The 14,246-nt window shown below is 38.1% G+C and overlaps 1 long non-coding RNA gene across 4 annotated transcripts in view; it reads left to right on the top strand.

Moving 5' to 3' along the window:
- Nucleotides 1–14,246, top strand: part of LOC130682984 (uncharacterized) — a 57,425-nt gene that overhangs the window by 17,588 nt on the left and 25,591 nt on the right. For 2 of the 4 annotated variants that reach the window (XR_008996510.1, XR_008996512.1), the window contains exon 5: nt 3,106–3,147. The exons of the other annotated variants lie outside the window; for them this stretch is intronic. This is a non-coding gene — a long non-coding RNA (uncharacterized LOC130682984). The remainder of the gene's footprint in view (nt 1–3,105; nt 3,148–14,246) is intronic. 4 annotated transcript variants of the gene reach the window in all.

The raw sequence follows: 14,246 nt of genomic DNA, 5'->3' as shown, positions 1-14,246 counted from the left end.
AGGGTGAGGAAAGGCTTACAGTCAGATTAGGGTTCGGAGTTAATTTTGGGGCTAGCTTTACATTTAGGTTTAGGCTTGTGGTTGGGTGTGAGTAAAGGTGAGGGTGAGTGGTTAGGGTGAATGGCCAGAATTAGGGGGAGCTGTAGTTTTAGGATTCAATGTAGGGTGAGGATAGGGTTACAGTCACAGTTAGGATTCAGAGTTAATGTTAGAGTTAGCATTAGGTTTAAGTGTAGATTTATGGTTAGGTGTGGCTGAAGGTGATAGTAAGAGTGAGGGTCTGGGTGAGTAGCCAGCATCAGGGTGAGGGCTAGGTTTAGGGTTCAGTATAGGGTGAGTTTAGGGTTACAGAAGAAGTAAGGGTTCGGATTTAATGTTAGGATTAGCATTAGGTTTTACTTTAGGCTTTTGGTTAGGTGTGGATAGAAGGTGAGGGTGACAGGTTATGGTCTGTTGCCAAGGTTAGGGTTAGGGTTAGGTTTAGGGTTAGGGTGAGGATATGGTTACAGTTCAAGTTATGGATTGGGAAAGTAGCAAATTAAGGATGATGTAGGTGGATCAGACTACGATGTCATTTAAGTTTAAACACAATTCTTTGAGTAATTGATAGCGACTGTCCTTATCTTACAAATCTTTGCAAAACTAGAAATATGGCTCTGGAGAATTTTCTAATTCCACCCATTCCTTTTCTGCAATCCCAAAACCTCCCCCATTTACCTCAAAAGGCTTGTAACTTACCAGGGAAGTTTTATCTAGATCATTCAGATCATTCCCAATTCCTAAGACTCAGTGGGGGCAAGAAAAGGGAAAACAGGCCTTTTAAAACTACTGTTACAGAAGATTTTGTGCCCAAAATCTAGCCCATAGCTTCCATAAAGTTACTTGTCAAGGGCAAATAGACATCCTGTGTCCTCTGCACAAATATTAATAGAGAAAGTTTTAGCCATCAAGTACAGGTAGCCTTAACCTACCGCATTCCAGAAAAACTGTTTGAATCCAACTGTTTTATGTTATAAACTAGTGAGTTTTGCATTATTGTACCCTTCTCAGGGCTAAAACTTTTAAAACAACTAAGGCCTGTGATTCCATCTGTGTGTGTGTGTGTTGTAGATGTGTGGTATTTTCTACCTCTGGATGGTGTTGCCACAGTTAACTTGTGAAAGAATTCCATTTCATTGACTTAAGCTAAAGTAATTATCAAGACATAATAGAAACAATCCAAATGTTTTTCAAGTTCACATGATCTAGGATTAATCTTTAATAAATAAAAGCTAATTGGGGTTTGTTGGTTTGTCTTTAGAGTTAGCAGCATTAAATATAATACTTGTGTTCCACCTAGGTTTACTAAATGTCAAAGAAGGTCATGTTATCTCTGTTGCAGAATTTCTCAGCTGGAAAGATAACTTAAAGATGATGGTTAGCTATTTAATGTCTGATGAAATTTTCATAACTAATGTAAACAGTTATTAAGATAAGAACAAGTGAATTAAACGGATGTAAGATAAATGTTGATAAAGACCTTTTCAGCAATATTTATGTCTACCTAGTTTCCCCAAGTGTTTTTGGTAACTTAGAGTTTTACTAAATTACATGATGGCTAGTCATTAAAGATCTAGATCATTTCCAAATGATATAAAATACTCTAACATTAGTTACTGAATATAGGTTTAACTACATTTGGCTTATTACAGAGAAACTAAGAAGTATGTCAATGTATTAGAGGTATATTGGAAAATTGAAAAAGGCATATGCTTCTAGAAATTATGAATAAATTTTTTAATTTTCCGTCCTAAAACATGTTGGTGTAGTAGTTCACAATGGCTTACTACTTAGTGGCTTTAATTACATATCTTATAATTTTTTAAATCCAAGAGATCTTAATTTCTAGTGAGAACTAAGTTTTGAGGAAAAGAAATATTTGGAAAGAAATTTTAATATGTGATCTAGCTCATTAAGATTAAAATGAATTTGACTAAGTTAAAAGTACAAAGTTTTCTTGGACTTTTGGTCTGCTTTTGACAACAGAAAGTGAAAATTTCTATGCCTTTTAAGTGATCTATATAGAAAACAAAGATCCTATGTTTAACATAATTTCCTGTATTTGCTGTCTCTATCAATTCTTTGATTCCTTAGGAAAACCATGTCTTCTTTAGTATTAAAGGAGCTAAGTTTTGCTAACAGATAATTCAGTTTTGTAATGATTTGCTGTACTATTTAGCAAGAGCTTTAAAATCTTTTCTTGATATTTTTTACAAACTTCCCCAAATCAAACTCTAAATGAGTTCTTTTTGACCTGGAAGAAATTTTGGGATTTTTCTGGAGGGTCCCTGGACATTCCAAAAGACTTGTTAAACTAGTTAGGCTTAGTTGATGTGTTAAATTACATGGGAAGCATTATGAAATAAGAATACTAAGCTTCCTAATGTTTTATTTGTATAATTATATAAATCTTCTAAAAATTATATAAATTCCTAGAAATTATGTGAAATTCCTAGAAATATATCCTGGTATAACATTATCATTTACAATTCTAGCTATCTTAAAATGTTGTATGACATCTTCCAGGACCCCAGTCAAACACAGGTAACAAGTAAATGATCTTCTTACTGTTATTCTCTTAACTTTCTAAAATTGTTGTCATCAAAATTAAGGCTCATATTAAAAACACTGAACCTTCATATCAGGGAAATGACGTAGCTGACTTTCATGCAAAGACAGCAGTAACAGAATCTACAAAGATTGAGGCACATGTAGATGAGGTCCACTCTGCCTCTGCAAAAAAATGGCCTCACATTGCCATTGTATGACATGGCAACAGTCTGCTTCTGAATTAGAGAAACCAAAGTTGTATAAACAATGGCTATAAATTAAACAAGCAGTCAGGGCTATGAAAAATCCATGACAGGCTTCTTGGTTCTTCCTGGCTCCCTGGCAAACCCCATTTCTCAGTTTTTGCATTCTTTACCCACTGTGGTACATTGAAGATGACTCAAATTATAAGTAGACATTAGTAGACAGACTTCTATAATATGGTGAAAATGAGTTATCAGCAAAATGTGACTTGTTAGGTCCATAGTCCTGGAAAAACTGTTTTTGTTCCCAAAGGCCTCAGACCTCCTCCTGGACTTCATTCAACTGCCACTTAGTGTAAGTTCTCAATATGTTCTTGATATATGTATGTTTTCCAGATAGGTTGAAGTTTTTCACTGCTATAAGGCTTACGCCCATGCAGTGGCAGCGAAACTATTAGAAAATGTGTTTCCCACTTGGTATATATATTCCACAATCTCCAGTGATCAAGCACCCAGTTCATTAGGCAAATGATATGGGCCTTAATGAAAGTCTTGCAAACTTCTTGGAAGTAGCACTGTCCCTGTCACCTTTAATCATCAGGAAAGACTGAGGGGACTAAGGGGATGCTCAAGCTTAAACTTCTGAGCTTCCGTGGCCTAAGGTACTGCCTTTGGTCTTGCTGACTGCTCATAGTGATGCCAGGTTCTCGTTCATGGAGCTGACGAATGAACTTGAAAAAACAGTCAAGGTAGGAGAGCAAGGCAGAGGCTTTTATTTAGAGAGAAAACAGAGCTCCTGGCTCAGACCAGCAGGGGACAAGAGAGCCCCGGGGTGGTACGTTGTCTGGGGGTCTTGTAAGGAGTTGAGAGATAAAGGGCTAGGGATGTACACCTGCTAAGTGGTCTCAAACACTTTTGAAGAAACACTAAATTTCTTCCTGGTTATTTCCAAGAATTTTACTGCTGTGATTTCCTCCCAGGATAGCAGCTTCCTGGTCTGGGAGCATATCACTCAAGGCTGCCTGCTTTGCTCTCAAGGTGGACTGAGTTATTGTCTGTTTGTTAAGAAACTTACTTTTTAACTATTGGGTTTTAAGATGGAATCCTTCCTGTTTTTACTATGTTGTTTTGGGCTTGCTTGCTACATTGCCAAAGTTGCAACAAATCATTTGTTTAGGGCTAGAGGAAGAAAAGTAGCACTTGGGTAAAGTCAGAAAAGTAAGCTGGGCCCCCCTCAGTAGTAGGCCAAAACAAATCTCACAATAGATTATCTTGCTTTTGTTTTTTCCAGAGGTCCTCACCCTGCTCTGTCTAAGCCCATGGTCCCTATCTCAATAGTACCCGCTTTGGGCAACAAACTCACTTCATACAAAATAGTCACCAGCAGATCAATGTATAGTGGTGTACAACCTTCTGCTAATTCTTTGTTGTCATGCTAAGTGTTAGATTCTGTAATGTCTTATGCTCAAGCTTATGATCAACAGGTTAAAGAGGCTTTCCCAACTCAAAAGACCTTGTTGATTACAGTCTTGATCTTGGTGACTTGGTATTCTGGAAACATCATCAGAGGAAGATAGCCCTCAAGCCCCATTGGAAGGGAACTTACCACTGCACATCCTGAACACTGCACTGCTATAGAAATAGAAGGTATTAAGCCTCAGTACACATCACACAGCTAAGAAGGCTCCACCTGACACCTAGCTCTCTGCAGATGCTGGAGACCTCCAAATAAAACTGATGAGGAAGAAGACTACCCGACTTCGAGGTAGACTACTTCACCCCAGATGATAGATCAAGATTTCATACTTCAACGAAACATGAATACCCTTGTCCATCTTTTCCTTTCCTTTACTCTGGTGTTCGCCTAGAAAGATAATGCCCTCATATGTATCTCCCAGGCTGGTGCTAAGGGGGTAACCTCTGGAATTTAGAACACTTTATTTCAGGTTAGGAGAAAAATATGTGCCTGTAAATTTTCTCAAGAAAAATAAGTCATCTCATTGGTCAATTCTCCTGAATTTTTTCATCTAGTTAGAAAGGCCCTGTCAGGAGACTGTCATGATTCAGGATTTACTCCTTTTGACAGATCACTACTTCCCTGGTGAGGGATAAATGTGCATGAGGCAATGTTCAGTAACTGCTCCTTAATTCTTGACATAACTGCAGAACCTGCTTCTAAAGCAATAATAGCCCATTGAAGATCCTTAGACTCTCTGGCCAAAATCATTCTCGATAATAGCTCCTATTATCAAGAGTTCTTTGACTGTCTTTTAGCTGAGCAGGGAGATGTCTGTGTGCAAATGAAAGGAGGAGCCACACATTTAAAGCTAGAAATGATTGGTGTAGTGAGGAAAGCATGTCAAAAACTGAGATAGGATGAAAGCTAGGTCTCTTGGGGCAAACAGCCCAATTATGAATGGAAAGGAAAAATTCTTGAAAAAAGCAGAACAGCCTTATTGGTGACGTGAAGAAAGTTTTAGTGGTCTGGTTAGAAGACAAACAGCTGCAACATTCCCTTCAACCAAAGCCTAATCCTGATCAGAGCCCTAACTGTTCAATTCTAGGAAGGCTGAGAGGTGAGTGAGCTGCAGAAGTAAAGTTTGAAGCTAGCAGAGGTCGGTTTATGAGGTTTAAGGAAAGAAGCCGTCTCTATAGTATAAAAGTATAAAGTGAAGCAGCACATGAGGATACAGAAGCTGCGGCAAGTTATCCAGAAGATCTAGCTAAGATGACTGATGAAGTAGTTACACTAAGCAACAGATTTTTTGCTGTAGAGGAAATAGTCTTCTATTGAAAGAAGATGCCATCTAAGACACTCATATCTAGACAGAAGTCAATGTCTGGCTTCAGAGCTTCCAAGGACAGGCTGACTCTCTTGTTAGGGGCTAATGCAGCTGGTGGCTTTAAGTTGAAACAGTGCTCCTTGATCATTCTGAAAATCCTAGGGCCCTTAAGAATTATGATAAATCTACTCTGACTGTGCTCTCTAAATGGAACAACAAAGCCTGGATGACAGTACATCTGCTTAGAAGATAGTTTAGTGAATATTTTAAGACTATTGTTGAGACCTACTGCTCATTGTATAAATAGTTTCATTGATCTCTTATATTGCTTTTTACTCTCTGAGAGTTAATTCTTCAGAAAGATAAAAAAAATCAATAAACCTATAGCTAGATTCATTAGGAAAAAAAGAGGACTCAAAATCAGAAATGAAAAATAAGTTACAATATCACAGAAATACAAATGATTATAAGAGATTGCTATGAAAAACTATACACCAACATATTAGACAACATAGAAGAGATGGGTAAATTCCTGGAAACATGCAGTCTTCCAAGAACAAACTATGAAAAGATAGAAAATCTGACCAGACTGATTCCTAGTAACAAAATTGAGGCAGTAATAAAAAAAACTCCCAACACACAAAAGTCTAATATCATCTAGCTTAACAGAAGAATTCTACCAAATATTTAAAGAAGAGTTAATACCTATCCTACTCAAACTATTCCAAAATAATTGAAAGGGAAGAAAAGCTTCCAATTCATTCTATGAGGCCAGCATCATCCTGATACCAAATTCAGACAATGACACTTCAAGAAAAGTACAGATGAATATCTCTGATGAAAAATCCTCAACAAACATTAGCAAGCCAAATTCAAAAATGCATTAAAACAATCAGTCACTACAACCAAGTGGGATACATTCCAAGAATGTGTGGATGGTTCAGTACCCACAAATCAATCACCACATTAACAAAAGGAAGGATAAAAACCATATCTCAATATATATAGAAAAAGTATTTCATAAAATTTAAAATCCATTTATGATTAAAAACTCCCAATGAAGTGGGTGTAGAGGGAAAGAAAATATCTCAACGTTAATAAAGGTCATATACAGCAAACCCACAGCTAACATCATACTCAATGGTGAAAAGCTGGAAGCTTTTCTTCTAAGATCAGGAACAAGAGAAGGATTACCACTCTCATGACTTCTATTCAACATAGTACTGGAAATCCTAACTACATCATTCAGACAAGAAAAAGAAGTAAAATGCATCCAAGTTGGTAAGAAGTAAAATGGTCACTATTTGCAGATGACATGATACTATACATAGAAAATCCTAAAGACCCCACAAAAAAGCCTGTCAGAATAAATGAATTCAATAAAGTCATAGGATGCAAAGTCAATATACAGATATCTATTGAATTTCTATAAAGTAGTAATGAACTAACAGAAAGAGATATCAAGATAACAATTTCCCATTTAAAATTTCACCAAGAAAATTTACACCTAGGAGTAAATATAACCAAGAAGGTGAAAGACCTGTACTCTAAAAACTGTTAAGACATTGATGAAAGAAATATGATAAGCTATCCCATGCTCATGGATAGAAAGAATTAATATTGTTAAAATGGCCATACTCCCCAAAGCAATGTACACATTCAATGCAATCCCTATCAAAATACCAATTACATTTTTCACAGAACTAGAGAAAATAACCCTAAAATATGTATGGAACCATGAAAGACCCTGAATAGCCAAAGCAATCTTAAGAAAGAAGAACAAAGTATGGAGATATGATGCTTCCTGATTTGAAGCTATACTATACAGCTATAGTAATCAAAGCACTGTGGCACTGGCACAAAAATAGACGCATAGATAAATGGAATAGAAAACCCAGAAACAAACCCACACTTACACACTCAATTAATCTATGACAAAGAAGGACAGAATATACAGTGGGGAAGAGACAGTCTCTTCAGTAAATGATGTTGGGAAAACTGGACAGCTACATGCAAGAGAATGAAACTAGACCACTGTCTTATACCATACACAAAAATAAACTCAAAATGGATTAAAGACCTAAGTGTAAAACCTGAAACCATGAAACCCAAAGTAGAAAACAGGCAGTAAACTCTTGAACATCAGCATTAGTAATTTTTTTTTTATATATATTGCCCTCGGCAAGGGAAACAGAAGCAAAATAAGCTAGTGGGACTACATCAGATTAAATCTTCAAAGGAAACCATCAACAAAACCAAAAGGTAACCTACTGAATGTGAGAATATATTTGCAAATGATATATAAGGGGCTAATATCCAAAATATAAAGACCTCACATAACTCAATAGCAAAAAATAATAATAATCTGATTAAAAATGGGCTGAAGAACTGAATAGACATTATTTCAAAGAAAACATACAGATGGCCAACAGACATATGCTCAACATTGGTCATCAATGAAATGTAAATGAAAACCACAGTGATATTATCACCTCACACCAGTCAAAATGGCCTACATTAAAAAAAAAAAAGAAATCACCCATATTGGCAAGCAGTGGAGAAAAGGCAGCCCTCATACAGTGCCGGTGGGATTATAGATCAGTGCAGCCACTATGGAAAGCAGTATGAAAGTTTCTCAAAAACCTAAAAACAGAAATACCATATGCCTCAGCAATTCCACTTCTAGGAATTTACCCAAAGAAAATAAAATCATTAATTTGAAAAGATATATGAACTTCTATGTTTATTATACAATAGCCAGGATATAGAAGCAACCAAAGTGTCCATCAATAGAAGAATGGATAAAGATGTGGTATAATGAAATACTATTTCATTGAATATAATGAAATATTATTCATCCATAAAAAAGAATAAAATCTTGCCATTTGCAACAACATGGATGGACCTAGAGGGTATTGTGCTAAGTGCAATAAGTCTGACAGAGAGACAAATACTATATGATTTCACTTATATATGGAATCTATAAAATAAACAAAAATGACTCAAACACAGACAATGGACTGTTGGTTACCATGGGGGAGAGGGATGGCAGATGGGTGAAATAAGGTGAAGGGGATAAAGAAAGACATACAAGTTTCAAATTATAAAATAAATTCATCATGGAGTTGAAAGTACAGCATAGGAATATAGCCAATAATATTGTAGTTTCTTTATTGACAGATGGTTCTGCACTTATCACAGTGAGCATTTAGTAATGTAAATAATTGTTGAATCACTATGTTGTACATCTGGAACCAATATAACATTGTATGTCAACTATAAAAAAAAAATTAACTGCTCATTTACAATGCACCTGGTTACTCAAGAACTCTGACAGAGATGAACACTGAGATTAATGCTGTTTTAATGCCAGCTAACACAACATCCGTTCTGCAGCCATGGATCAAGAATTTCAACTTCCAGTCTTGTTATTTAAGAAATACATTTTGTAAGGCTATAGTTGCCATAGATAGAGATTCTTCTGATGAATTTGGGCAAAGTAAGTTCAAAACCTTCTGGAAAGAATTCACCATTCTAGATGCCATTAAGAATATTCATGATTCATGGGAAGAGGTCACACAGCAATATGAACAAGGGTTTGGAAGAAGTTGATTCCAGCCTTCATGGATAAGGTTGAGGAGTTCAAGACTTGAGTGGAGGAAATAACTGCAGATGTGGAAATAACAAGAGAACTAGAATGAGAAGTGAAACCTGAATATGTGGCTGGATTGCTGCACTCATGGATGAACAAAGAAAGTGTTTTTTTGAGAAGGGATCTACTCCTGACGAAGATGCCATGAAGATTGTTGAAATGACAACAAAGAATTTAAAATATTACATAAAATTAGTTGATAAAGCAGCGGCAGGGTTTGAGTGGATTGATTCCAATTTCAAAAGACGTTTTACTGTGGGTGAGATGCTATGAAGCAGCATCATGCTACAGAGAAATCATTTGTGAAAGGAATAATCAATCATTTTGGCAAACTTTATTATTGTCTTATTTTAAGAAATTGCCACAGCCACCCCAGCCTTCAGTGACCACTACCCTAATGGGTCAGCAGCCATCAACATTGAAACAAGACCCTCCACCAGCACAATCACAACTTCCTGACAGCTCAGATAATGGGTAGCATTTTTGAGCAATCTTCTTTAATTAAAGTATATACATATTGGTTTTCTTAGACATAATGCTATTGCACACTTAACAGACTATAGTATAGTATAAATCAAACCTATATATGCACTGAGAAACCAAAAAAGTAATTTGACTCACTTTGTTGTGGTGGTCGGAACTGAACCCACAATATCTCTGACGTCTGCCTTTATATGATTTTGATTGGTTTGGGTCTTGGGGACCATGGCTTTGAAATGACCTCCAAGCAGTGGGAATCATCCTTCTTATAGTAATCAAAATAACCTCCCTGGTGCATAGTATTCTTTCCAAAGCTTCAAGGGCATGTTCATAGCCACTAACCACCAAGCAAATGATCTAAGACTGGAATGTCAAAAAGGAGTAAAGAGAATGACCAGCTTGTGTGACATGTGACTATCACAGGGGTTAAGCAAAATGTCATGATCTACAGATATCATACAGAAAAAACAAAACCTACAAGAACTTCAGAGCAGTCGCTAACAGTAACAGTAGACCTTAAATTTTGATCACATCTTCCAGTTGAGCTGAGAGTCTGATCAAAAAGGGAGAATTGTTAAAAAGAAAACTATATACCCGAAATGGAGTCACTTTTGCTAGGCTAAGTCACCAAACCGGAGTTTAATACCTAACCTAATTATACTTGCAACCTCTCCTGGAAATGTGTTCTTAACCGGTCAGTCAGGAATTCTCTGGTCAGTACCAGTAGGGTAAACTGTCAGATGGGTCCCCATCATCCCAAACTCCACCTAACAAGATCCTTTTTCTCCAAAGGTAAGGTGACCTCACCTGAATAATCCCTTTTCTGTTTATGACTTCCTTGTCCTGCCTTTAAAAAAAAAAATTTCCCTTTCTATAGCCATTTGGAACACCCCTGTACTTGCTAGCTGGGATGCTACCCAGTTCAGGAGTTGATTAATAAAGCCAACAAGATCTGTAAAATTGGTTGAATTTTTGTTATTTAACACCAGCAAATTCCTGGATTCCCCCCAACTCCCAAATAAATCACTTATACTTGAACCCTGGTCTCATGTCTGCTCAAACTAAAATGTCCACCCAGCATCCATGTCCCTATCCTAGATTTAAGGAAACCTGCTGCCTCTAAAGAGCCCATCTCCCATGACAGAAGCTGAAAATGTCAGGTTCACTTGCGGCTGAGGGTGGACACATGACCTGTGCTTTACCACTGCACTCTCTAATTGGAAAGTAATGTCATGAAGAGGCAGGAAATGCCCAGAATTGATTTTGTTGACAGATGGTGGCAGAGACAACAATTCGTTTGGTAGCTTCTAGCATCCCATGCTGCGGGCACACTTGTTGCGACCTAAAACATTGAACGTGGTTCACCCAAACAGTTCTACTTGGAGATTTTTGAGCACTGTTTCTTCCCTGCTAGTCTCAGAGCCTGGTTCTTTGGTCCTTTCAGAGATTCTTGACTACTGCAGTATCTTTCATGATAAATTGCTTTCCTGCTAATATGTCAGGTTGGTTCCTGTAGCCTGTCTATATCAGTCAGGATAGAGCTGCAAACACTGTCTCCTAGGTCTTCCAAGCAGATTGGATTTAATACAGACAAGTGGTTAAAAGGCAGGCGGAAAAGCTGGAAAGCCAAAAAGGGAGCAATGAGGCAACCCACAAATTAGTACAGCTGGAAGCTTCCATCACCCCACAGGGCTGCCCGGACAGTGGAGAAAGGCAGTCCATTGTCTCACAGGAGCGAGAATCACAGTCGGGGCTGCCTGGAAGGGTGACCAGTGAGATCCAGGATCTGAAGCACCACAGGCAGGAGGGGAGAGAAGGACAGAAAGAAGTATCTAATCTTCTTTTTCTCACTCTCCAGTTTTACACACCTCCCATATGCTTTAAGTACACAGAAGCTAGAGGGCAGGGGAGCCTGTAATACAGAACAGGGGAAGAGCCAGAAACAGACCTGAAAGCTGATAGGTGGTTGACATGAACATGTAATAAGAGCTTAAACGCTTTTTGGCTGAATGAGTAAGAGAATAACCAAGGAAAGGGCTGGAACCAGTCCCTTATGTTATACTGGCTCTTAAAGGAGAATGGGGTGAGAGGATTCCTCCTAAGGTTAAGCAATCAGCAAGATAGGAGAAAGTGGAGGCAAGGTAGGGTCCTGGGTGCTGCAGCTCAGAAGCAGTCAAGTCTGCCAGACCTTTAGGGAATTTCTGTCAGAGACCTCAAGTTATCCCTTGAGTCTAGACCAGAGACTCGGAGAGCTTATCCATGAGCTCTGGGCATCACAGCATCTAATCCAGGCTATTCCCTTGGTAACTTGGGTTATTTAGTGAGGATAACAGGGCTTACCCACTTTCATTGGGCAGGTGAGAAGCAATGAATAATGAAGATTTTAAACACTTGGCAAAATAGAGAAATGTGTCACAGCAGGAATCTTAATTGATAAACTAGAGACAAGTGCATTCACTCTCACAGTTTGAATTTGTGGGCCTATCCTGGATGACTTCCATGAATAAATGGAATGTAATATCTTTGTTAGTGGCAGCACATAAGGGAAAACACAGATCTGTGTTTGGATTTGTGAGAAGGATGATGGTGTAATAAAGAACATAAATTTAAGATTCAGGAGAACCTTGCTTTAATCTCTGCTGCTCATTAGCCTTGTGATTTTAGACATTAATTAAACTGAGCCTCAGTTCGTTGTTTAAAGTTGGTATTATCATAATAATTACTGGCTTAAAATTATAATTTTCATGATTATGTGAGCGAAAGCTGCTAGCACAATGCCCAGCACAGAATAGGTGCTTCAGAAATACATTTCCCTCCTCAATCTCCCTTCTTTTTATCAGAGCACTAAGTTGGGGAGTGCAGGAAGTGAAAAAAATAAAATACTTCCTAGAAAAAATGGCTAGTGTGGACCAATTTTATAGGGAAATGCTCAAAGGAATTGAAACCCCAAACTCAGTGCTCCTGCTTATTGTGGAAAGCACCAAAATCCATGGGAATCCCAAACCATTTACTCAGAATTTCAGATGTCCTATAAAAAAATTAATCTGCACATTATTTGGTTTCTTAAAAAATCCGCACTTTCCATGGCTGCCGTGAAATGTCTTTGCATTTATATTTTGCGTGGGATTTCATTTTCATGTGGTGTCTTAGTGTTTCTGTGACCCAAGCAAGGGTGCTTGTGACTTTATTATACTGTTCCTTTTGGCGTAGCTGGAAATGCGATCCCCTTGAGGCCCAGCACAAAGGGGCTGGGCCTCCGCTATGGGTCAGCAGCAGCAAGAAGTGTTGCCAAGATACCATACAAAACACAACGTCTCCCTCTGGGTTTCTGAAACAGCTGTCCCTGCTCAGCTGCTGAAATTTCAGTTCCGTCATTGAAATCCAAACACATCTGTCCCTGAAACAAGAAAATACCTAATGGAGTGACTTCCTCCATGCAGGCTAGTCTTTGCAGTTTTATTCAGCCCTTAAGGAAGGGTGGGGACTGGGTGCCACCGAGGTGCCTATTCAGGGATGGAGGCAAGCCCAGTGGAGGGCCACTGAGGTAGAAAAGCACCAGTCACATTGACATCTGGGGCTGCCGTCAGGCTATTCAGAGCTTGGCTTGGGTTGGAACAGCACAGGGAGTGCAGATGAAATCAGGTCTCACTTAAGCTGTATCTTTGTGCAGGCACCCTAGACACCTTCTCTCCCATTCTTCCAGTTCTTTGGCAAAATCCTTTTACTCTTTTTGATTCCAGAGAGAAATAGTGATATTTATCCCTTTATTTAAATGTTAGTCATGTGCCTTTAGATTTTATCATGACCTTCTGTTTTAGAAGATAAGGTCTTAAATCAAAATATACTCCTTTTTTTGTCTAAAGGAGTGCTTATAGTATCAAACCAAACATAACCCATGTCCAAGGTGTTGGAGGTCAAAAAGAAAAGTCCTCCCCTACCATTTTTTAGGATTAGGTTGCACCTGCACGGGCCCTTTTCCAGATAGGAAAAGAAGCTTCCCAGGATATGGGAGACCCATGTTCTGAGCTCAAGGATTGAATGCTGGGGGAGGACAGCACTAACCTTTCCAGCGCCTAGCAGTGCAAACCCCATGCCGGCTGGTGCCCAGGACCCCTAGCCCTGAGGACTCTCTCGGAAGTTGGTGCTCTGAAATTATCTCAAAAGCACCTGCTCTTCCTGTGTTCCTTTTAAAAAATAAGTAAATACACAAATCTCCTTATGTATTCATTCATTCATTTACTCATTCTTTACAGTAACTAAATGGCCATAGTTAACTATGTCCTATTCTTTAAGGATTAATTTAAACATATTTAGCCATTCATTTCAATATTTACTTCCATATTTTTAATAAAATGCTACCTCTATTCACGTCCTTTTATGGTGGATGATGTTTTATCTCTTATATTCCTTTACCCCTCCTCCGTCCTTCCAATCTGTTCCATGACAATTTCAGGATTTGCATTATCTGGCAATGGAATATTCACTGTTGAGCCAAGGAGCCTATTATCATTATGTTTCCATTCTTATTCAATTATTATT

The sequence above is a fragment of the Manis pentadactyla genome, chromosome 3 (genome assembly GCF_030020395.1).
Source record: "Manis pentadactyla isolate mManPen7 chromosome 3, mManPen7.hap1, whole genome shotgun sequence".
Classification (NCBI taxonomy): Eukaryota; Metazoa; Chordata; class Mammalia; order Pholidota; family Manidae; genus Manis; species Manis pentadactyla.
This window is presented reverse-complemented; position numbering and strand designations above follow the sequence as displayed.